The sequence below is a fragment of the Oncorhynchus keta genome, unplaced genomic scaffold (assembly GCF_023373465.1).
Source record: "Oncorhynchus keta strain PuntledgeMale-10-30-2019 unplaced genomic scaffold, Oket_V2 Un_scaffold_5833_pilon_pilon, whole genome shotgun sequence".
NCBI classification, from domain to species: Eukaryota; Metazoa; Chordata; class Actinopteri; order Salmoniformes; family Salmonidae; genus Oncorhynchus; species Oncorhynchus keta.
The window spans coordinates 78259-100000 of NW_026290967.1; the positions used below are offsets into that span (position 1 = coordinate 78259).

The 21742-nt window shown below is 49.2% G+C and overlaps 1 pseudogene; it reads left to right on the plus strand.

Moving 5' to 3' along the window:
• Positions 1-21742, plus strand: part of LOC127929221 (puratrophin-1-like) — a 99474-nt pseudogene that overhangs the window by 43492 nt on the left and 34240 nt on the right.

A 21742-nucleotide genomic window follows, 5' to 3' on the forward strand; every position in this document is an offset into this window, starting at 1 on the left:
TCAGTCAGTATGGAGGCTTCTGTCACCAGTCAGTCAGTATGGAGGCTTCTGTCACCAGTCAGTCAGTCAGTATGGAGGCTTCTGTCACCAGTCAGTCAGTCAGTATGGGGCTTCTGTCAGTCAGTCAGTCAGTCAGTATGGAGGCTTCTGTCAGTCAGTCAGTCAGTCAGTATGGAGGCTTCTGTCACCAGTCAGTCAGTCAGTATGGAGGCTTCTGTCACCAGTCAGTCAGTATGGAGGCTTCTGTCACCAGTCAGTCAGTATGGAGGCTTCTGTCACCAGTCAGTCAGTATGGAGGCTTCTGTCACCAGTCAGTCAGTCAGTATGGAGGCTTCTGTCACCAGTCAGTCAGTCAGTATGGAGGCTTCTGTCACCAGTCAGTCAGTCAGTATGGGGGCTTCTGTCACCAGTCAGTCAGTCAGTATGGAGGCTTCTGTCACAGTCAGTCAGTCAGTATGGAGGCTTCTGTCACCAGTCAGTCAGGCTTCTGTCAGTCAGTCAGTATGGAGGCTTCTGTCACCAGTCAGTCAGTATGGAGGCTTCTGTCACCAGTCAGTCAGTCAGTATGGAGGCTTCTGTCACCAGTCAGTCAGTCAGTCAGTATGGAGGCTTCTGTCACCAGTCAGTCAGTCAGTATGGAGGCTTCTGTCACCAGTCAGTCAGTCAGTATGGAGGCTTCTGTCACCAGTCAGTCAGTCAGTCAGTATGGAGGCTTCTGTCACCAGTCAGTCAGTATGGAGGCTTCTGTCACCAGTCAGTCAGTATGGAGGCTTCTGTCACCAGTCAGTCAGTATGGAGGCTTCTGTCACCAGTCAGTCAGTCAGTATGGGGGCTTCTGTCACCAGTCAGTCAGTATGGAGGCTTCTGTCACCAGTCAGTCAGTCAGTATGGAGGCTTCTGTCACCAGTCAGTCAGTCAGTATGGGGGCTTCTGTCACCAGTCAGTCAGTCAGTCAGTATGGAGGCTTCTGTCACCAGTCAGTCAGTATGAAGGCTTCTGTCACCAGTCAGTCAGTCAGTATGGAGGCTTCTGTCACCAGTCAGTCAGTCAGTCAGTATGGAGGCTTCTGTCACCAGTCAGTCAGTCAGTATGGGGGCTTCTGTCACCAGTCAGTCAGTCAGTATGGAGGCTTCTGTCACCAGTCAGTCAGTATGGAGGCTTCTGTCACCAGTCAGTCAGTATGGAGGCTTCTGTCACCAGTCAGTCAGTCAGTCAGTATGGAGGCTTCTGTCACCAGTCAGTCAGTCAGTATGGGGGCTTCTGTCACCAGTCAGTCAGTATGGAGGCTTCTGTCACCAGTCAGTCAGTATGGAGGCTTCTGTCACCAGTCAGTCAGTCAGTATGGAGGCTTCTGTCACCAGTCAGTCAGTCAGTATGGAGGCTTCTGTCACCAGTCAGTCAGTATGGTGTCTTCTGTCACCAGTCAGTCAGTCAGTATGGAGGCTTCTGTCACCAGTCAGTCAGTCAGTATGGAGGCTTCTGTCACCAGTCAGTCAGTATGGAGGCTTCTGTCACCAGTCAGTCAGTATGGAGGCTTCTGTCAACAGTCAGTCAGTCAGTATGGAGGCTTCTGTCACCAGTCAGTCAGTATGGAGGCTTCTGTCACCAGTCAGTCAGTATGGAGGCTTCTGTCACCAGTCAGTCAGTCAGTATGGAGGCTTCTGTCACCAGTCTGTCAGTATGGAGGCTTCTGTCACCAGTCAGTCAGTCAGTATGGAGGCTTCTGTCACCAGTCAGTCAGTATGGAGGCTTCTGTCACCAGTCTGTCACTCAGTATGGGGGCTTCTGTCACCAGTCAGTCAGTCAGTCAGTCAGTATGGAGGCTTCTGTCACCAGTCAGTCAGTCAGTCAGTATGGAGGCTTCTGTAACCAGTCAGTCAGTCAGTCAGTATGGAGGCTTCTGTCACCAGTCAGTCAGTCTGTCAGTATGGAGGCTTCTGTCACCAGTCAGTCAGTCTGTCAGTATGGAGGCTTCTGTCACCAGTCAGTCAGTCAGTATGGAGGCTTCTGTCACAAGTCAGTCAGTATGGAGGCTTCTGTCACCAGTCAGTCAGTATGGAGGCTTCTGTCACCAGTCTGTCAGTCAGTATGGGGGCTTCTGTCACCAGTCAGTCAGTATGGAGGCTTCTGTCACCAGTCAGTCAGTATGGAGGCTTCTGTCACCAGTCAGTCAGTATGGAGGCTTCTGTCACCAGTCAGTCAGTATGGAGGCTTCTGTCACCAGTCAGTCAGTCAGTCAGTATGGAGGCTTCTGTCACCAGTCAGTCAGTCAGTATGGAGGCTTCTGTCACCAGTCAGTCAGTCAGTATGGAGGCTTCTGTCACCAGTCAGTCAGTATGGAGGCTTCTGTCACCAGTCAGTCAGTATGGAGGCTTCTGTCACCAGTCAGTCAGTATGGAGGCTTCTGTCACCAGTCAGTCAGTATGGAGGCTTCTGTCACCAGTCAGTCAGTATGGAGGCTTCTGTCACCAGTCAGTCAGTATGGGGGCTTCTGTCACCAGTCAGTCAGTATGGAGGCTTCTGTCACCAGTCAGTCAGTCAGTATGGAGGCTTCTGTCACCAGTCAGTCAGTATGACTCTCTCTGTCTCTCTCTGTGTCTCCCTCTCTTTCTGGACCCCCCCACTTTCTCTCTCTCTGTGTCTCTGTCTCTCTCTCTCTGCCTCTATTAAATGATAAAGCTGTTGTAAATGTGTTTTTAACAATATTAATAATGATAAAGATGTTTTTTTGCTCCACTGGTTTTGACATATGAATAGTAGAGGAGATCAGTAAACCACTGGGCTCCACTGGTTTTGACATATGAATAGTAGAGGAGATCAGTAAACCACTGGGCTCCACTGGTTTTGACATATGAATAGTAGAGGAGATCAGTAAACCACTGGGCTCCACTGGTTTTGACATATGAATAGTAGAGATCAGTAAACCACTGGGCTCCACTGGTTTTGACATATGAATAGTAGAGGAGATCAGTAAACCACTGGGCTCCACTGGTTTTGACATATCAATAGTAGAGGAGATCAGTAAACCACTGGGCTCCACTGGTTTTGACATATGAATAGTAGAGAAGATCAGTAAACCACTGGGCTCCACTGGTTTTGACATATAAATAGTAGAGGATCAGTAAACCACTGGGCTCCACTGGTTTTGACATATGAATAGTAAGTAAACCACTGGGCTCCACTGGTTTTGACATATGAATAGTAGGAGATCAGTAAACCACTGGGCTCCACTGGTTTTGACATATGAATAGTAGAGGAGATCAGTAAACCACTGGGCTCCACTGGTTTTGACATATGAATAGTAGAGGAGATCAGTAAACCACTGGGCTCCACTGGTTTTGACATATGAATAGTAGAGGAGATCAGTAAACCACTGGGCTCCACTGGTTTTGACATATGAATAGTAGAGGAGATCAGTAAACCACTGGGCTCCACTGGTTTTGACATATGAATAGTGAATAAACCACTGGGCTCCACTGGTTTTGACATATGAATAGTAGAGAAGATCAGTAAACCACTGGGCTCCACTGGTTTTGACATATGAATAGTAGAGGAGATCAGTAAACCACTGGGCTCCACTGGTTTTGACATATGAATAGTAGAGGAGATCAGTAAACCACTGGGCTCCACTGGTTTTGACATATGAATAGTAGAGAAGATCAGTAAACCACTGGGCTCCACTGGTTTTGACATATGAATAGTAGAGAAGATCAGTAAACCACTGGGCTCCACTGGTTTTGACATATGAATAGTAGAGGAGATCAGTAAACCACTGGGCTCCACTGGTTTTGACATATGAATAGTAGAGGAGATCAGTAAACCACTGGGCTCCACTGGTTTTGACATATGAATAGTAGAGGAGATCAGTAAACCACTGGGCTCCACTGGTTTTGACATATGAATAGTAGAGATCAGTAAACCACTGGGCTCCACTGGTTTTGACATATGAATAGTAGAGGAGATCAGTAAACCACTGGGCTCCACTGGTTTTGACATATGAATAGTAGAGATCAGTAAACCACTGGGCTCCACTGGTTTTGACATATGAATAGTAGAGGAGATCAGTAAACCACTGGGCTCCACTGGTTTTGACATACAATAGTGAGATCAGTAAACCACTGGGCTCCACTGGTTTTGACATATCAATAGTAGAGAGATCAGTCAAAACCACTGGGCTCCACTGGTTTTGACATATGAATAGTAGAGATCAGTAAACCACTGGGCTCCACTGGTTTTGACATATGAATAGTAGAGGAGATCAGTAAACCACTGGGCTCCACTGGTTTTGACATATCAATAGTAGAGAAGATCAGTAAACCACTGGGCTCCACTGGTTTTGACATATCAATAGTAGAGAAGATCAGTAAACCACTGGGCTCCACTGGTTTTGACATATCAGTCAGTAAACCACTGGGCTCCACTGGTTTTGACATATGAATAGTAGAGGAGATCAGTAAACCACTGGGCTCCACTGGTTTTGACATATGAATAGTAGAGGAGATCAGTAAACCACTGGGCTCCACACTGTAAACCACTTCCACTGGTTTTGACATATGAATAGTAGAGGAGATCAGTAAACCACTGGGCTCCACTGGTTTTGACATATGAATAGTAGAGGAGATCAGTAAACCACTGGGCTCCACTGGTTTTGACATATGAATAGTAGAGGAGATCAGTAAACCACTGGGCTCCACTGGTTTTGACATATGAATAGTAGAGGAGATCAGTAAACCACTGGGCTCCACTGGTTTTGACATATGAATAGTAGAGGAGATCAATAAACCACTGGGCTCCACTGGTTTTGACATATGAATAGTAGAGGAGATCAGTAAACCACTGGGCTCCACTGGTTTTGACATATGAATAGTAGAGGAGATCAATAAACCACTGGGCTCCACTGGTTTTGACATATGAATAGTAGAGGAGATCAATAAACCACTGGGCTCCACTGGTTTTGACATATGAATAGTAGAGGAGATCAATAAACCACTGGGCTCCACTGGTTTTGACATATGAATAGTAGAGGAGATCAATAAACCACTGGGCTCCACTGGTTTTGACATATGAATAGTAGAGGAGATCAATAAACCACTGGGCTCCACTGGTTTTGACATATGAATAGTAGAGGAGATCAATAAACCACTGGGCTCCACTGGTTTTGACATATGAATAGTAGAGGAGATCAATAAACCACTGGGCTCCACTGGTTTTGACATATGAATAGTAGAGGAGATCAATAAACCACTGGGCTCCACTGGTTTTGACATATGAATAGTAGAGGAGATCAGTAAACCACTGGGCTCCACTGGTTTTGACATATGAATAGTAGAGGAGATCAGTAAACCACTGGGCTCCACTGGTTTTGACATATGAATAGTAGAGGAGATCAGTAAACCACTGGGCTCCACTGGTTTTGACATATGAATAGTAGAGGAGATCAGTAAACCACTGGGCTCCACTGGTTTTGACATATGAATAGTAGGAGATCAGTAAACCACTGGGCTCCACTGGTTTTGACATATGAATAGTAGAGGAGATCAATAAACCACTGGGCTCCACTGGTTTTGACATATGAATAGTAGTAAGCCACTGGGCTCCACTGGTTTTGACATATGAATAGTAGAGGATCAATAAACCACTGGGCTCCACTGGTTTTGACATATGAATAGTAGAGGAGATCAATAAACCACTGGGCTCCACTGGTTTTGACATATGAATAGTAGAGGAGATCAATAAACCACTGGGCTCCACTGGTTTTGACATATGAATAGTAGAGGAGATCAATAAACCACTGGGCTCCACTGGTTTTGACATATGAATAGTAGAGGAGATCAGTAAACCACTGGGCTCCACTGGTTTTGACATATGAATAGTAGAGGAGATCAGTAAACCACTGGGCTCCACTGGTTTTGACATATGAATAGTAGAGGAGATCAGTAAACCACTGGGCTCCACTGGTTTTGACATATGAATAGTAGAGGAGATCAGTAAACCACTGGGCTCCACTGGTTTTGACATATGAATAGTAGAGGAGATCAGTAAACCACTGGGCTCCACTGGTTTTGACATATGAATAGTAGAGGAGATCAGTAAACCACTGGGCTCCACTGGTTTTGACATATGAATAGTAGAGGAGATCAGTAAACCACTGGGCTCCACTGGTTTTGACATATGAATAGTAGAGGAGATCAGTAAACCACTGGGCTCCACTGGTTTTGACATATGAATAGTAGAGGAGATCAGTAAACCACTGGGCTCCACTGGTTTTGACATATGAATAGTAGAGGAGATCAGTAAACCACTGGGCTCCACTGGTTTTGACATATGAATAGTAGAGGAGATCAGTAAACCACTGGGCTCCACTGGTTTTGACATATGAATAGTAGAGGAGATCAGTAAACCACTGGGCTCCACTGGTTTCCCTTTTCATGACACCGGATTCCTCTGTGCTGTCACCCATTAGTGACCTCTGACCTCTGACCTGATCAGGGTTAGTAGCGTTAGTGTCTCAGTGCTGTGGCCCTCGCAGCCCTCAGAGTGCTGGTATGTGACCGTAGTGTCACCTACACACCTCCCTGTAAGGTCACGCTGAGGTAGTTAGACACACCCCCTGTAAGGTCACGCTGAGGTAGTTAGAGACACACCTCCCTGCAAGGTCACGCTGAGGTAGTTAGAGACACACCTCCCTGCAAGGTCACGCTGACACGTTAGAGACACACCCCCCTGCAAGGTCACGCTGAGGTAGTTAGAGACACCTCCCTGTAAGGTCACGCTGAGGTAGTTAGACACACCCCCCTGTAAGGTCACGCTGAGGTAGTTAGACACACACCCCCCTGTAAGGTCACGCTGAGGTAGTTAGACACACCCCCCTGTAAGGTCACGCTGAGGTAGTTAGAGACACCCCTCCCTGCAAGCTCAAGAGACAGGAGAGAGAGTGAGAGAGTGAGAGTGTGTTCTCTGTCAGCAGGGTCAGTTGTTCAGAGGGAAGAGAGGAATTTCTAGAGGGCTGTTGGAATGTCCAGGGGCCCGGGTGGCCTCTCTCGGCATCAGGTCTCCTAAGCGATTATCTCTCTCTTTCTCTCTCTCCCTCTGGGGTCACAGCAGTGAGTGTTTGATCTTGCCTTAACCTCCTGTCAGACCCTAGCCAGCGTCTATACACTGAGACCAGTAACCAGCAAGAGCTCAGACACCCCAAGATGGTCTGCGTTCCAAATGGCCTCGTTCCCTACATAGTGCACTACTTTTGACCAGATGCCTATGGGGGCTCCCTGTCCACCCTATTGGACCTGGTTAAAAAGTAGTGCACTATTTAAGGAATAGGGTGCCATTAGAGTCCAGTTGTTTTGCTTTAGAGAGTGTTGAATCGATTGATTCAACAGAGACTTGATTTACAGCTGAAAGACCCCCCAATATGCCTGGCTCAGAGGATCCTCTTCTGCTAGAGACTGTTCTCCCCCCAGTCAGATATTCAGCTGAAAGACCCCCCAATATGTCTGGTTCAGAGAATCCTCTTCTGCTAGAGACTGTTCTCCCCCCAGTCAGATATTCAGCTGAAAGACCCCCCAATATGTCTGGTTCAGAGAATCCTCTTCTGCTAGAGACTGTTCTCCCCCCAGTCAGATATTCAGCTGAAAGACCCCCCCAATATGTCTGGTTCAGAGGATCCTCTTCTGCTAGAGACTGTTCTCCCCCCAGTCAGATATTCAGCTGAAAGACTCCCCAATATGTCTGGTTCAGAGGATCCTCTTCTGCTAGAGACTGTTCTCCCCCAGTCAGATATTCAGCTGAAAGACTCCCAATATGTCTGGTTCAGAGGATCCTCTTCTGCTAGAGACTGTTCTCCCCCAGTCAGATATTCAGCTGAAAGACCCCCAATATGTCTGGTTCAGAGGATCCTCTTCTGCTAGAGACTGTTCTCCCCCAGTCAGATATTCAGCTGAAAGACCCCCAATATGTCTGGTTCAGAGGATCCTCTTCTGCTAGAGACTGTTCTCCCCCAGTCAGATATTCAGCTGAAAGACCCCCAATATGTCTGGTTCAGAGGATCCTCTTCTGCTAGAGACTGTTCTCCCCCAGTCAGATATTCAGCTGAAAGACCCCCAATATGTCTGGTTCAGAGGATCCTCTTCTGCTAGAGACTGTTCTCCCCCAGTCAGATATTCAGCTGAAAGACCCCCAATATGTCTGGCTCAGAGGATCCTCTTCTGCTAGAGACTGTTCTCCCCTCAGTCAGATATTCAGCTGAAAGACCCCCAATATGCCTGGTTCAGAGGTCAGAGGATCCTCTTCTGCTAGAGACTGTTCTCCCTCCAGTCAGATATTCAGCTGAAAGACCCCCAATATGTCTGGTTCAGAGGATCCTCTTCTGCTAGAGACTGTTCTCCCCCAGTCAGATATTCAGCTGAAAGAACCCCCAATATGTCTGGTTCAGAGGATCCTCTTCTGCTAGAGACTGTTCTCCCCTCAGTCAGATATTCAGCTAAAAGACCCCCAATATGCCTGGTTCAGAGGTCAGAGGATCCTCTTCTGCTAGAGACTGTTCTCCCCCAGTCAGATATTCAGCTGAAAGACCCCCAATATGTCTGGCTCAGAGGATCCTCTTCTGCTAGAGACTGTTCTCCCTCCAGTCAGATATTCAGCTGAAAGACCCCCAATATGTCTGGCTCAGAGGATCCTCTTCTGCTAGAGACTGTTCTCCCAGTCAGATATTCAGCTGAAAGACCCCCAATATGTCTGGTTCAGAGGATCCTCTTCTGCTAGAGACTGTTCTCCCTCCAGTCAGATATTCAGCTGAAAGACCCCCAATATGTCTGGTTCAGAGGATCCTCTTCTGCTAGAGACTGTTCTCCCCCAGTCAGATATTCAGCTGAAAGAACCCCCAATATGTCTGGTTCAGAGGATCCTCTTCTGCTAGAGACTGTTCTCCCCTCAGTCAGATATTCAGCTAAAAGACCCCCAATATGCCTGGTTCAGAGGTCAGAGGATCCTCTTCTGCTAGAGACTGTTCTCCCCCAGTCAGATATTCAGCTGAAAGACCCCCAATATGTCTGGCTCAGAGGATCCTCTTCTGCTAGAGACTGTTCTCCCTCCAGTCAGATATTCAGCTGAAAGACCCCCAATATGTCTGGCTCAGAGGATCCTCTTCTGCTAGAGACTGTTCTCCCAGTCAGATATTCAGCTGAAAGACCCCCAATATGTCTGGTTCAGAGGATCCTCTTCTGCTAGAGACTGTTCTCCCTCCAGTCAGATATTCAGCTGAAAGACCCCCCACCCCCAATATGCCTGGTTCAGAGGATCCTCTTCTGCTAGAGACTGTTCTCCCCCAGTCAGATATTCAGCTGAAAGACCCCCAATATGCCTGGCTCAGAGGATCCTCTTCTGCTAGAGACTGTTCTCCCCCCAGTCAGATATTCAGCTGAAAGACCCCCCAATATGTCTGGTTCAGAGAATCCTCTTCTGCTAGAGACTGTTCTCCCCCCAGTCAGATATTCAGCTGAAAGACCCCCAATATGTCTGGTTCAGAGGATCCTCTTCTGCTAGAGACTGTTCTCCCCCCAGTCAGATATTCAGCTGAAAGACCCCCAATATGTCTGGTTCAGAGGATCCTCTTCTGCTAGAGACTGTTCTCCCCCCAGTCAGATATTCAGCTGAAAGACTCCCCAATATGTCTGGTTCAGAGGATCCTCTTCTGCTAGAGACTGTTCTCCCCCCAGTCAGATATTCAGCTGAAAGACCCCCAATATGTCTGGTTCAGAGGATCCTCTTCTGCTAGAGACTGTTCTCCCCCCAGTCAGATATTCAGCTGAAAGACCCCCCAATATGTCTGGTTCAGAGGATCCTCTTCTGCTAGAGACTGTTCTCCCCCCAGTCAGATATTCAGCTGAAAGACCCCCCAATATGTCTGGTTCAGAGGATCCTCTTCTGCTAGAGACTGTTCTCCCCCCAGTCAGATATTCAGCTGAAAGACCCCCAATATGTCTGGTTCAGAGGATCCTCTTCTGCTAGAGACTGTTCTCCCCCAGTCAGATATTCAGCTGAAAGACCCCCAATATGTCTGGCTCAGAGGATCCTCTTCTGCTAGAGACTGTTCTCCCCTCAGTCAGATATTCAGCTGAAAGACCCCCAATATGCCTGGTTCAGAGGTCAGAGGATCCTCTTCTGCTAGAGACTGTTCTCCTCCAGTCAGATATTCAGCTGAAAGACCCCCAATATGTCTGGTTCAGAGGATCCTCTTCTGCTAGAGACTGTTCTCCCCCAGTCAGATATTCAGCTGAAAGAACCCCCAATATGTCTGGTTCAGAGGATCCTCTTCTGCTAGAGACTGTTCTCCCTCAGTCAGATATTCAGCTAAAAGACCCCCAATATGCCTGGTTCAGAGGTCAGAGGATCCTCTTCTGCTAGAGACTGTTCTCCCCCAGTCAGATATTCAGCTGAAAGACCCCCAATATGTCTGGCTCAGAGGATCCTCTTCTGCTAGAGACTGTTCTCCCTCCAGTCAGATATTCAGCTGAAAGACCCCCAATATGTCTGGCTCAGAGGATCCTCTTCTGCTAGAGACTGTTCTCCCAGTCAGATATTCAGCTGAAAGACCCCCAATATGTCTGGTTCAGAGGATCCTCTTCTGCTAGAGACTGTTCTCCCTCCAGTCAGATATTCAGCTGAAAGACCCCCCCACCCCCAATATGCCTGGTTCAGAGGATCCTCTTCTGCTAGAGACTGTTCTCCCCCAGTCAGATATTCAGCTGAAAGACCCCCAATATGCCTGGCTCAGAGGATCCTCTTCTGCTAGAGACTGTTCTCCCCCAGTCAGATATTCAGCTGAAAGACCCCCAATATGTCTGGTTCAGAGAATCCTCTTCTGCTAGAGACTGTTCTCCCCCAGTCAGATATTCAGCTGAAAGACCCCCAATATGTCTGGTTCAGAGGATCCTCTTCTGCTAGAGACTGTTCTCCCCCAGTCAGATATTCAGCTGAAAGACCCCCAATATGTCTGGTTCAGAGGATCCTCTTCTGCTAGAGACTGTTCTCCCCCAGTCAGATATTCAGCTGAAAGACTCCCCAATATGTCTGGTTCAGAGGATCCTCTTCTGCTAGAGACTGTTCTCCCCCAGTCAGATATTCAGCTGAAAGACCCCCAATATGTCTGGTTCAGAGGATCCTCTTCTGCTAGAGACTGTTCTCCCCCAGTCAGATATTCAGCTGAAAGACCCCCAATATGTCTGGTTCAGAGGATCCTCTTCTGCTAGAGACTGTTCTCCCCCAGTCAGATATTCAGCTGAAAGACCCCCAATATGTCTGGTTCAGAGGATCCTCTTCTGCTAGAGACTGTTCTCCCCCAGTCAGATATTCAGCTGAAAGACCCCCAATATGTCTGGTTCAGAGGATCCTCTTCTGCTAGAGACTGTTCTCCCCCAGTCAGATATTCAGCTGAAAGACCCCCAATATGTCTGGCTCAGAGGATCCTCTTCTGCTAGAGACTGTTCTCCCTCAGTCAGATATTCAGCTGAAAGACCCCCAATATGCCTGGTTCAGAGGTCAGAGGATCCTCTTCTGCTAGAGACTGTTCTCCCTCCAGTCAGATATTCAGCTGAAAGACCCCCAATATGTCTGGTTCAGAGGATCCTCTTCTGCTAGAGACTGTTCTCCCCCAGTCAGATATTCAGCTGAAAGAACCCCCAATATGTCTGGTTCAGAGGATCCTCTTCTGCTAGAGACTGTTCTCCCTCAGTCAGATATTCAGCTAAAAGACCCCCAATATGCCTGGTTCAGAGGTCAGAGGATCCTCTTCTGCTAGAGACTGTTCTCCCCCAGTCAGATATTCAGCTGAAAGACCCCCAATATGTCTGGCTCAGAGGATCCTCTTCTGCTAGAGACTGTTCTCCCTCCAGTCAGATATTCAGCTGAAAGACCCCCAATATGTCTGGCTCAGAGGATCCTCTTCTGCTAGAGACTGTTCTCCCAGTCAGATATTCAGCTGAAAGACCCCCAATATGTCTGGTTCAGAGGATCCTCTTCTGCTAGAGACTGTTCTCCCTCCAGTCAGATATTCAGCTGAAAGACCCCCCACCCCCAATATGCCTGGTTCAGAGGATCCTCTTCTGCTAGAGACTGTTCTCCCCCAGTCAGATATTCAGCTGAAAGACCCCCAATATGTCTGGTTCAGAGGATCCTCTTCTGCTAGAGACTGTTCTCCCAGTCAGATATTCAGCTGAAAGACCCCGAATATGTCTGGTTCAGAGGATCCTCTTCTGCTAGAGACTGTTCTCCCCCAGTCAGATATTCAGCTGAAAGACCCCCAATATGTCTGGTTCAGAGGATCCTCTTCTGCTAGAGACTGTTCTCCCCCAGTCAGATATTCAGCTGAAAGACCCCCAATATGTCTGGTTCAGAGGATCCTCTTCTGCTAGAGACTGTTCTCCCAGTCAGATATTCAGCTGAAAGACCCCCAATATGTCTGGTTCAGAGGTCAGAGGATCCTCTTCTGCTAGAGACTGTTCTCCCCCAGTCAGATATTCAGCTGAAATACCCCCAATATGTCTGGTTCAGAGGATCCTCTTCTGCTAGAGACTGTTCTCCCCCAGTCAGATATTCAGCTGAAAGACCCCCAATATGTCTGGTTCAGAGGATCCTCTTCTGCTAGAGACTGTTCTCCCCCAGTCAGATATTCAGCTGAAAGACCCCCAATATGTCTGGTTCAGAGGATCCTCTTCTGCTAGAGACTGTTCTCCCCCCAGTCAGATATTCAGCTGAAAGACCCCCCCAATATGTCTGGTTCAGAGGATCCTCTTCTGCTAGAGACTGTTCTCCCCCCAGTCAGATATTCAGCTGAAAGACCCCCAATATGCCTGGTTCAGAGGTCAGAGGATCCTCTTCTGCTAGAGACTGTTCTCCCTCCAGTCAGATATTCAGCTGAAAGACCCCCAATATGTCTGGTTCAGAGGATCCTCTTCTGCTAGAGACTGTTCTCCCCCCAGTCAGATATTCAGCTGAAAGACCCCCCAATATGTCTGGTTCAGAGGATCCTCTTCTGCTAGAGACTGTTCTCCCCTCAGTCAGATATTCAGCTAAAAGACCCCCAATATGCCTGGTTCAGAGGTCAGAGGATCCTCTTCTGCTAGAGACTGTTCTCCCCCAGTCAGATATTCAGCTGAAAGACCCCCAATATGTCTGGCTCAGAGGATCCTCTTCTGCTAGAGACTGTTCTCCCTCCAGTCAGATATTCAGCTGAAAGACCCCCAATATGTCTGGCTCAGAGGATCCTCTTCTGCTAGAGACTGTTCTCCCAGTCAGATATTCAGCTGAAAGACCCCCAATATGTCTGGTTCAGAGGATCCTCTTCTGCTAGAGACTGTTCTCCCTCCAGTCAGATATTCAGCTGAAAGACCCCCAATATGTCTGGCTCAGAGGATCCTCTTCTGCTAGAGACTGTTCTCCCAGTCAGATATTCAGCTGAAAGACCCCCCAATATGTCTGGTTCAGAGGATCCTCTTCTGCTAGAGACTGTTCTCCCCCAGTCAGATATTCAGCTGAAAGACCCCCAATATGCCTGGCTCAGAGGATCCTCTTCTGCTAGAGACTGTTCTCCCCCAGTCAGATATTCAGCTGAAAGACCCCCAATATGTCTGGTTCAGAGAATCCTCTTCTGCTAGAGACTGTTCTCCCCCAGTCAGATATTCAGCTGAAAGACCCCCCCCAATATGTCTGGTTCAGAGGATCCTCTTCTGCTAGAGACTGTTCTCCCCCAGTCAGATATTCAGCTGAAAGACCCCCAATATGTCTGGTTCAGAGGATCCTCTTCTGCTAGAGACTGTTCTCCCCCCAGTCAGATATTCAGCTGAAAGACTCCCCAATATGTCTGGTTCAGAGGATCCTCTTCTGCTAGAGACTGTTCTCCCCCCAGTCAGATATTCAGCTGAAAGACCCCCAATATGCCTGGTTCAGAGGTCAGAGGATCCTCTTCTGCTAGAGACTGTTCTCCCTCCAGTCAGATATTCAGCTGAAAGACCCCCAATATGTCTGGTTCAGAGGATCCTCTTCTGCTAGAGACTGTTCTCCCCCAGTCAGATATTCAGCTGAAAGAACCCCCAATATGTCTGGTTCAGAGGATCCTCTTCTGCTAGAGACTGTTCTCCCCTCAGTCAGATATTCAGCTAAAAGACCCCCAATATGCCTGGTTCAGAGGTCAGAGGATCCTCTTCTGCTAGAGACTGTTCTCCCCCAGTCAGATATTCAGCTGAAAGACCCCCAATATGTCTGGCTCAGAGGATCCTCTTCTGCTAGAGACTGTTCTCCCTCCAGTCAGATATTCAGCTGAAAGACCCCCAATATGTCTGGCTCAGAGGATCCTCTTCTGCTAGAGACTGTTCTCCCAGTCAGATATTCAGCTGAAAGACCCCCAATATGTCTGGTTCAGAGGATCCTCTTCTGCTAGAGACTGTTCTCCCTCCAGTCAGATATTCAGCTGAAAGACCCCCCCCACCCCCAATATGCCTGGTTCAGAGGATCCTCTTCTGCTAGAGACTGTTCTCCCCCAGTCAGATATTCAGCTGAAAGACCCCCAATATGCCTGGCTCAGAGGATCCTCTTCTGCTAGAGACTGTTCTCCCCCAGTCAGATATTCAGCTGAAAGACCCCCAATATGTCTGGTTCAGAGAATCCTCTTCTGCTAGAGACTGTTCTCCCCCCAGTCAGATATTCAGCTGAAAGACCCCCCAATATGTCTGGTTCAGAGGATCCTCTTCTGCTAGAGACTGTTCTCCCCCCAGTCAGATATTCAGCTGAAAGACCCCCAATATGTCTGGTTCAGAGGATCCTCTTCTGCTAGAGACTGTTCTCCCCCCAGTCAGATATTCAGCTGAAAGACCCCCCAATATGTCTGGTTCAGAGGATCCTCTTCTGCTAGAGACTGTTCTCCCCCCAGTCAGATATTCAGCTGAAAGACCCCCCAATATGTCTGGTTCAGAGGATCCTCTTCTGCTAGAGACTGTTCTCCCCCAGTCAGATATTCAGCTGAAAGACCCCCAATATGTCTGGTTCAGAGGATCCTCTTCTGCTAGAGACTGTTCTCCCCCAGTCAGATATTCAGCTGAAAGACCCCCAATATGTCTGGTTCAGAGGATCCTCTTCTGCTAGAGACTGTTCTCCCCCAGTCAGATATTCAGCTGAAAGACCCCCAATATGTCTGGTTCAGAGGATCCTCTTCTGCTAGAGACTGTTCTCCCCCAGTCAGATATTCAGCTGAAAGACCCCCAATATGTCTGGCTCAGAGGATCCTCTTCTGCTAGAGACTGTTCTCCCCTCAGTCAGATATTCAGCTGAAAGACCCCCAATATGCCTGGTTCAGAGGTCAGAGGATCCTCTTCTGCTAGAGACTGTTCTCCCTCCAGTCAGATATTCAGCTGAAAGACCCCCAATATGTCTGGTTCAGAGGATCCTCTTCTGCTAGAGACTGTTCTCCCCCAGTCAGATATTCAGCTGAAAGAACCCCCAATATGTCTGGTTCAGAGGATCCTCTTCTGCTAGAGACTGTTCTCCCCTCAGTCAGATATTCAGCTAAAAGACCCCCAATATGCCTGGTTCAGAGGTCAGAGGATCCTCTTCTGCTAGAGACTGTTCTCCCCCAGTCAGATATTCAGCTGAAAGACCCCCAATATGTCTGGCTCAGAGGATCCTCTTCTGCTAGAGACTGTTCTCCCTCCAGTCAGATATTCAGCTGAAAGACCCCCAATATGTCTGGCTCAGAGGATCCTCTTCTGCTAGAGACTGTTCTCCCAGTCAGATATTCAGCTGAAAGACCCCCAATATGTCTGGTTCAGAGGATCCTCTTCTGCTAGAGACTGTTCTCCCTCCAGTCAGATATTCAGCTGAAAGACCCCCCCCACCCCCAATATGCCTGGTTCAGAGGATCCTCTTCTGCTAGAGACTGTTCTCCCCCAGTCAGATATTCAGCTGAAAGACCCCCAATATGTCTGGTTCAGAGGATCCTCTTCTGCTAGAGACCGTTCTCCCAGTCAGATATTCAGCTGAAAGACCCCGAATATGTCTGGTTCAGAGGATCCTCTTCTGCTAGAGACTGTTCTCCCCCAGTCAGATATTCAGCTGAAAGACCCCCAATATGTCTGGTTCAGAGGATCCTCTTCTGCTAGAGACTGTTCTCCCCCAGTCAGATATTCAGCTGAAAGACCCCCAATATGTCTGGTTCAGAGGATCCTCTTCTGCTAGAGACTGTTCTCCCAGTCAGATATTCAGCTGAAAGACCCCCAATATGTCTGGTTCAGAGGTCAGAGGATCCTCTTCTGCTAGAGACTGTTCTCCCCCAGTCAGATATTCAGCTGAAAGACCCCCAATATGTCTGGTTCAGAGGATCCTCTTCTGCTAGAGACTGTTCTCCCCCAGTCAGATATTCAGCTGAAAGACCCCCAATATGTCTGGTTCAGAGGATCCTCTTCTGCTAGAGACTGTTCTCCCCCAGTCAGATATTCAGCTGAAAGACCCCCAATATGTCTGGCTCAGAGGTCAGAGGATCCTCTTCTGCTAGAGACTGTTCTCCCCCAGTCAGATATTCAGCTGAAAGACCCCCAATATGTCTGGCTCAGAGGTCAGAGGATCCTCTTCTGCTAGAGACTGTTCTCCCCCAGTCAGATATTCAGCTGAAAGACCCCCAATATGTCTGGTTCAGAGGATCCTCTTCTGCTAGAGACTGTTCTCCCTCCAGTCAGATATTCAGCTGAAAGACCCCCCACCCCCAATATGCCTGGTTCAGAGGATCCTCTTCTGCTAGAGACTGTTCTCCCCCAGTCAGATATTCAGCTGAAAGACCCCCCACCCCCAATATGTCTGGTTCAGAGGATCCTCTTCTGCTAGAGACTGTTCTCCCAGTCAGATATTCAGCTGAAAGACCCCGAATATGTCTGGTTCAGAGGATCCTCTTCTGCTAGAGACTGTTCTCCCCCAGTCAGATATTCAGCTGAAAGACCCCCAATATGACTGGTTCAGAGGATCCTCTTCTGCTAGAGACTGTTCTCCCCCCAGTCAGATATTCAGCTGAAAGACCCCCCAATATGTCTGGTTCAGAGGATCCTCTTCTGCTAGAGACTGTTCTCCCCCCAGTCAGATATTCAGCTGAAAGACCCCCCAATATGTCTGGTTCAGAGGATCCTCTTCTGCTAGAGACTGTTCTCCCCCCAGTCAGATATTAAGCTGTAGTTGGTCCTGTATCAATGTCCTGGTCTGGTCATTCACACAGTCTATAGACAGTCTTCTGTTGGTCGTCATGAACCCTCAACATGTTGATGGTACTGAGAGATGGATTCTGGGTAGTTAAATGAGATGGATTCTGGTTAGTTAAATGAGATGGATTCTGGGTAGTTAAATGAGATGGATTCTGGGTAGTTAAATGAGATGGATTCTGGGTAGTTAAATGAGATGGATTCTGGGTAGTTAAATGAGATGGATTCTGGGTAGTTAAATGAGATGGATTCTGGGTAGTTAAATGAGATGGATTCTGGGTAGTTAAATGAGATGGATTCTGGGTAGTTAAATGAGATGGATTCTGGGTAGTTAAATGAGATGGATTCTGGGTAGTTAAATGAGATGGATTCTGGGTAGTTAATTGAGATGGATTCTGGGTAGTTAAATGAGATGGATTCTGGTTAGTTAAATTATATGGATTCTGGGTAGTTAAATGGGATGGATTCTGGGTAGTTAAATGGGATGGATTCTGGGTAGTTAAATGAGATGGATTCTGGCTAGTTAAATTAGATGGATTCTGGTTAGTTAAATGAGATGGATTCTGGGTAGTTAAATGAGATGGAATCTGGTTAGTTAAATTAGATGGATTCTGGGTAGTTAAATGAGCTGTTAACTTGTCAAGACTCAGCATGTCTTTCTCATCAAGCGTGACAGAGATTTGACAGCTTGTTAGAGCTCATTAAGGAGCTGTGTGTGTGTGTGTGTGTGTGTGTGTGTGTGTGTGTGTGTGTGTGTGTGTGTGTGTGTGTGTGTGTGTGTGTGTGTGTGTGTGTGTGTGTGTGTGTGTGTGTGTGTGTGTGTGTGTGTGTGTGTGTGTAGACAGGGGTCTTGACTGGTCAGACCTCCCAGCTCCTCCACACATGTGGAGAGGGCTTCTTCTTCTTGTTTACAGAGCGGAGAGGGCTTCTCTCCTGACCCCTCACCTCTTCATACCTCTCTTTCTGTCCACCATCCTCACCCTGAGAGGAGAGGAGTCTGTCTCTGTCCACCATCCTCACCCTGAGAGGAGAGGAGTCTGTCTCTGTCCACCATCCTCACCCTGAGAGGAGAGGAGTCTGTCTCTGTCCACCATCCTCACCCTGAGAGGAGAGGAGTCTGTCTCTGTCCACCATCCTCACCCTGAGAGGAGAGGAGTCTGTCTCTGTCTACCATCCTCACCCTGAGAGGAGTCTGTCTCTGTCCATCATCCTCACCCTGAGAGGAGAGGAGTCTGTCTCTGTCCATCATCCTCACCCTGAGAGGAGTCTGTCTCTGTCCACCATCCTCACCCTGAGAGGAGAGGAGTCTGTCTCTGTCCACCATCCTCACCCTGAGAGGAGTCTGTCTCTGTCCACCATCCTCACCCTGAGAGGAGTCTGTCTCTGTCCACCATCCTCACCCTGAGAGGAGAGGAGTCTGTCTCTGTCCACCATCCTCACCTTGAGAGGAGTCTGTCTCTGTCCACCATCCTCACCCTGAGAGGAGGAGTCTGTCTCTGTCCACCATCCTCACCCTGAGAGGAGTCTGTCTCTGTCCACCATCCTCACCCTGAGAGGAGAGGAGTCTGTCTCTGTCCACCATCCTCACCCTGAGAGGAGTCTGTCTCTGTCCACCATCCTCACCCTGAGAGGAGAGGAGTCTGTCTCTGTCCACCATCCTCACCCTGAGAGGAGAGGAGTCTGTCTCTGTCCACCATCCTCACCCTGAGAGGAGTCTGTCTCTGTCCACCATCCTCACCCTGAGAGGAGTCTGTCTCTGTCCACCATCCTCACCCTGAGAGGAGTCTGTCTCTGTCCATCATCCTCACCCTGAGAGGAGAGGAGTCTGTCTCTGTCTACCATCCTCACCCTGAGAGGAGAGGAGTCTGTCTCTGTCCACCATCCTCACCCTGAGAGGAGTCTGTCTCTGTCCATCATCCTCACCCTGAGAGGAGAGGAGTCTGTCTCTGTCCACCATCCTCACCCTGAGAGGAGAGGAGTCTGTCTCTGTCCACCATCCTCACCCTGAGAGGAGTCTGTCTCTGTCCACCATCCTCACCCTGAGAGGAGAGGAGTCTGTCTCTGTCCACCATCCTCACCCTGAGAGGAGAGGAGTCTGTCTCTGTCCACCATCCTCACCCTGAGAGGAGTCTGTCTCTGTCCACCATCCTCACCCTGAGAGGAGTCTGTCTCTGTCCACCATCCTCACCCTGAGAGGAGTCTGTCTCTGTCCATCATCCTCACCCTGAGAGGAGAGGAGTCTGTCTCTGTCTACCATCCTCACCCTGAGAGGAGAGGAGTCTGTCTCTGTCCACCATCCTCACCCTGAGAGGAGTCTGTCTCTGTCCATCATCCTCACCCTGAGAGGAGAGGAGTCTGTCTCTGTCCACCATCCTCACCCTGAGAGGAGAGGAGTCTGTCTCTGTCCATCATCCTCACCCTGAGAGGAGTCTGTCTCTGTCCACCATCCTCACCCTGAGAGGAGAGGAGTCTGTCTCTGTCCACCATCCTCACCCTGAGAGGAGAGGAGTCTGTCTCTGTCCACCATCCTCACCCTGAGAGGAGAGGAGTCTGTCTCTGTCCACCATCCTCACCCTGAGAGGAGAGGAGTCTGTCTCTGTCCACCATCCTCACCCTGAGAGGAGAGGAGTCTGTCTCTGTCCACCATCCTCACCCTGAGAGGAGAGGAGTCTGTCTCTGTCCACCATCCTCACCCTGAGAGGAGTCTGTCTCTGTCCATCATCCTCACCCTGAGAGGAGAGGAGTCTGTCTCTGTCCACCATCCTCACCCTGAGAGGAGAGGAGTCTGTCTCTGTCCACCATCCTCACTCCTCGAGAGGAGTCTGTCTCTGTCCATCATCCTCACCCTGAGAGGAGAGGAGTCTTTCACTCTGTGTGTCAGTTCAGTCTCTTTAAAGAGTTCCTCGTCTCCTCTCTTCGTCTCCTCTCCTCGTCTCCTGTCTAACACGTGTGAAGACCAGGCCCATTGTGGACTAGAGCCACTGAGCTGTTGAGGTGACTAGTACAGGCCTGAGGCCTGTTGAGGTGACTAGTATGGGCCTGAGGCCTGTTGAGGTGACTAGTACTGGCCTGAGGCCTGTTGAGGTGACTAGTACAGGCCTGAGGCCTGTTGAGGTGACTAGTACAGGCCTGAGGCCTGTTGAGGTGACTAGTACGGGCCTGAGGCCTGTTGAGGTGACTAGTACTGGCCTGAGGCCTGTTGAAGTGACTAGTATGGGCCTGAGGCCTGTTGAGGTGACTAGTACTGGCCTGAGGCCTGTTGAGGTGACTAGTACAGGCCTGAGGCCTGTTGAGGTGACTAGTATGGGCCTGAGGCCTGTTGAGGTGTCTAGTACGGGTCTGAGGCCTGTTGAGGTGACTAGTATGGGCCTGAGGCCTGTTGAGGTGTCTAGTACGGGCCTGAGGCCTGTTGAGGTGACTAGTACGGGCCTGAGGCCTGTTGAGGTGACTAGTACAGGCCTGAGGCCTGTTGAGGTGACTAGTACGGGCCTGAGGCCTGTTGAGGTGACTAGTATGGGCCTGAGGCCTGTTGAGGTGACTAGTATGGGCCTGAGGCCTGTTGAGGTGACTAGTACGGGCCTGAGGCCTGTTGAGGTGACTAGTATGGGCCTGAGGCCTGTTGAGGTGACTAGTATGGGCCTGAGGCCTGTTGAGGTGACTAGTACGGGCCTGAGGCCTGTTGAGGTGACTAGTACGGGCCTGAGGCCTTTTGAGGTGACTAGTACGGGCCTGAGGCCTTTTGAGGTGACTAGTACGGGCCTGAGGCCTGTTGAGGTGACTAGTATGGGCCTGAGGCCTGTTGAGGTGACTAGTACGGGCCTGAGGCCTGTTGAGGTGACTAGTACGGGCCTGAGGCCTGTTGAGGTGACTAGTACGGGCCTGAGGCCTGTTGAGGTGACTAGTACAGGCCTGAGGCCTGTTGAGGTGACTAGTCTCTCTCTCTCTCTCTCTCTCTCTCTCTCTCTCTCTCTCTCTCTCTCCCCCTCTCTCTCCCTCCCTCCCTCCCTCCCTCTCTCTCTCTCTCTCCCCCCCTCTCTCCCCCCTCTCCCTCCCTCCCTCCCCCTTAGTTTAACACACTGACTGTAATTATCTAGATATGAGTGTCTGCTAAATGACCAACATGTGAAATGTATCAGAAGACTGGCTTGTTGTTCCTTCTCTCTCCAGGCGTATCAGTTTGGAACATTCAAGACAACTACTGATTAACTCTTTCCTCTCTCTCCTCTCTCCTTCTCGCTCTCCTCTCTCCTCCTCTCTCCTTCTCTCTCCTCTCTCCTCTCTCTCTCTCTCTCTCCTTCTCTTGCTCCTCTCTCCTCTCTCTCTCTCTCCTTCTCTTGCTCCTCTCTCCTCTCTCCTTCTCTTGCTCCTCTCTCTCCTTCTCTTTCTCTCTCTCTCCTCTCTCCTCTCTTCTCCTCTCTCTCCTCTCTCTCCTCCTTCTCTCCTCTCCTCTTTCCTCTCTCTCCTCTCTCCTTCTCTTGCTCCTTCTCCTCTCTCTCCTCTCTCCTCTCTCCTTC